The sequence below is a fragment of the Myotis davidii genome, unplaced genomic scaffold, assembly GCF_000327345.1.
Source record: "Myotis davidii unplaced genomic scaffold, ASM32734v1 scaffold991, whole genome shotgun sequence".
NCBI lineage: Eukaryota > Metazoa > Chordata > Mammalia > Chiroptera > Vespertilionidae > Myotis > Myotis davidii.
Window position 1 is genome coordinate 486177 of NW_006283137.1, and position 3388 is coordinate 489564.

The 3388-nt window shown below is 63.7% G+C and overlaps 1 protein-coding gene across 1 annotated transcript in view; it reads left to right on the plus strand.

Annotated features, from left to right (window-relative positions):
• C1QTNF1 (C1q and tumor necrosis factor related protein 1) overlaps positions 1-3388 on the plus strand; it is a 26707-nt gene that overhangs the window by 834 nt on the left and 22485 nt on the right. The window lies entirely within an intron of this gene.

A 3388-nucleotide genomic window follows, 5' to 3' on the forward strand; every position in this document is an offset into this window, starting at 1 on the left:
AGCCTGGACCACCTGACAGCAGGTCTGTCCCCGCCTGTGGCCACTTGGACGCCACCCAGGACCGCAGGTGCTGCCCTGAGCCGTGGGGTTCCCGGCAGGGCTCCGGCCTGGATGGGAGAATGCAGCTCCCTTTTCCGGGGACCCTCTGGGCTGCGGCCCGGGCTGCTGGGAGTGGCCCGGGGCTGTGCTGCACCCCTGACCTGCCCTTGGCCGCTGGGTGCACGGCCTCTGGGTGCCGGCTCCCCCACACCACCCAGCGCTCCTGGGCATGGCCAGGCTGCAGGTAAATTCTGGTTTCTTTTCTCTACTCCTTCTCTCCCCCTTGCCTGCTATTTCCCTCAGTCAGTTTTCTAACAGGTAAAAATTTCTTCTGTAATATATTCCTCATTTTAAAAAAATTAGCCACCGTCCTGGCCCCACACCGTGTCCGCCTGGGCCCACCGTGCCGATTCCTGGGCAGCCCGGTGTCTCCCGTGGACGCCCCCCCTCCCCTGCCAATGCCAGGCACTCACAACCCGCCTGACCCACTCGGGGGCAGGGAGCCGCCTCGCTGGAGCCTGTTTCTGTCTTTTTTTGTCACTTAGTTTCTGAGAATGGAGGCCTCTGGGCCCACTTGGAACTTTGAAAATGAGGAGTGGCCCTGGCCGGTGGCTCAATGGTTAGAGCGCTGGCCCATGCATGGTTGGGTCTCGGGTTCAATTCCGGTCAAGGGCAGGTTCTCCCCCCAGCGCCTGATTGGGCGCATGTGGGAGGCAACCAGTCAGTGTGTCTCTGTCTCTCTCACCTCTCTCTCTCTCTCTCTCGCTTTCGCTCTCTCCCCCCCTCCCTTCTACTCTCTCTGAAAAGTGATAGAAAGAATATGCTCAGGTGAGAATGAACAGAGAGAGGACACAGAGAAGGCGGAGTGTCCCGAGGAACTGAATTTCCTCCACTGCTGGCTGCGCCCGGTCCCTGGGGGCTGCTAGGGCCTCGGAGGCCGCGGGGCCTGCCTTTTCGGGCAGGAGGGCCGCTGCCAGGCACGTCCCCAGACCGAGGCCCTGCTGCTGGGCGCCAAGGGGAGAGGCCGCGGGGCCAGGAGGCCGCTCTTCTCAGGCCGCCTGTCCCTGTCACCGGACGGGAGGGAGGACAGGCAGGTGGAGGGGAGTCGGGGGGCAGAAGGCGGACTCGTCCCCTCCCTTTTCTCCTCCCCTCCTCCCCCTTGACCTGAGAGCCAAGGGGTAGAGAGGAGCTCCAACCACCAACGCGGCAATAAAAATAGTGGCAGCCTGGATGTGTGTGCATGTGTGTGCATGTGCACGTGTGTGCATATGCATTCGTGTGTATGTGCATGAGTGTGTATGTGCATGCATGTGTGTATGTGTGTGTTTCTCACACAAGCAGGCCCAGAGCATAATTCCCCACAAGCCTGTCCACGGCACATTCGGCCTCGGAGCTCCGAGAGCTCCCCCCTTGCCCGGAGGCAGGAGACCAGGACAGGCCTCGGGCCTGCATCTCTGTGCACAGAGAAGGCATGTGATTGGCTGGAGGACGCACAGCAATCCGCGCTGAGGCTGGAACCCCAGCTGCCCATCTCCAAAGTCCCATTCCCAGCTGCCCCCGAGACAGGCCCTGGGCACCAGGACGGCAGCTCTGCTTCCCAGGGACCCTGGCCTCACCTCCTGCTCTGCCTCCTGCTCTCTCTCCTCCTTCGCCCGGCTCGAGGCCGAGGGAAGTGCCCCCTACACGGCCTATGCCCAGGAGACAGCCGAGCTCCTGCAGGATGCTGCTGCCCTCGGGGCGCGCGTGAGCAGGGGGAGGGGCACCCCGCAGGTGGGAGCGGACAGCGACTACGTGGCCGGCAGGGCAGGCCCAGGCTCCTCCCGGGATGGGCCGGGACTGCCCCGCCCTGTTCAGGGAGCAGCGCAGCGTGACTTTTTGGAATATGCTGCTTTCCGTTGCTCTTGCTGGTGCCTCTCGCCCGCCCCTAGCCACCAGCTGTAATTAGCATGACTCACAAACCAAATATTTTGGCCTCCAACGTCACCCATCAAAACAGAGATGAAAGGAATTTGGTCGATAGAGCGGAGCTGCTGGCGCCCCCCCGGGACTCAGAGGCTCATTGCACTTTTCCCTCCGGGGCTGGAGGCGAGTGCGGGTCCCTGTGCCCGGCCCGGGGCCCCTGGGACCGGAAGGCTGGGGGGTTCCGGGTCCCCAGCTCAGCCGACTGCCCCAGGCAGCACTGCCTGCCGCTCCACTGGGGAGGGAACCCCGTCTCCCTGCCCGAGACCCAGAGATAGTTAATTGGGGGCTGGCCTTCGGCAGCGATTCCCCTCGGTGTGTAAGGACCGCGTGGACTGCGGGGTATTATTTTTGTCCTGATTTTACCTGTGGAACTCTGCCCTCTGCTCTCTCTCTCTCGCTCTCTCTAATATTTCTATTGATTTCAGAGAGGAAGGGAGAGGGAGAGAGAGCTAGAAACATCACCAATGAGAGAGAATCATGGATCGGCTGCCTCCTGCACACCCCACACTGGGGATCAAGCCCACAACCCGGGCATGTGCCCTGACCGGGAATGGAACCAGGACCTCCTGGTTCCTAGGTTGATGCTCAACCACTGAGCCACACTGGCCGGGTGAACTCTGCCTTCTCTTAAAGTCAAGTGAGACCAGGCAGCTCCCTGGACAAGATCTCGGGCATTTCCCAGCCTCGGGCAATTCCTGGCAGCGCCAGGATTCTCTGCAGCTTGGAGGACGGTGTGGACAGGACCCGTTGGAGCCTGCATGGGGGTGAGGGGGGGCGCGGGGAGCAGCCCCAAGATCTGGTCCCAGATGCCGGGGCTAGGGACCCTGAGGGGCCTGCCCGGGTCCGTGCCGGGTCCCTGGCCTGGCAGGGCCAGTCTGCACACGGAACCACAGACGCCGGGGCCGGGCACACTGGGGTTCCCCTCTCCCCGAGGCCGCGGCCAAGCCTCTGTGACCTCTGACACTCACCCCTCGCCCCCCAGGACAGGCTCAGGCTGCGATAGCAGTGGGGGCTCGTGGCTCCTGTGGGCAAATCTGTTCTCCGGGCCCAGCGGAGAGATGCCGTGAAATGGAGGCGCGCATGGCCCTCCACATCCTGGGCAGGCACCACGCTTGCCCACCTCGCTTCCCAGAGCTGGGCTCCAAGGGGGCGGTGTGGGCAGGGGCACTGGAGGCTCCCCACCACCCCCGTGGGTGCTCCTCGCCCGCCCGGGAGGCCCGTGAGCCAACCCTCCTCAGCTGGGCACGGGACTGGCACAGCTGCCTGGGCATCTGCCCGTCCAGGAGGCTGTAGGGACAGCCGCGGCCCAGGCTGCCCGGTGTCTGACTGGCTCCCTGGCTCCCTGGCCCCCTGGCTCCCTGGCTCCTGCAGGAATTTTCCTTGAAAC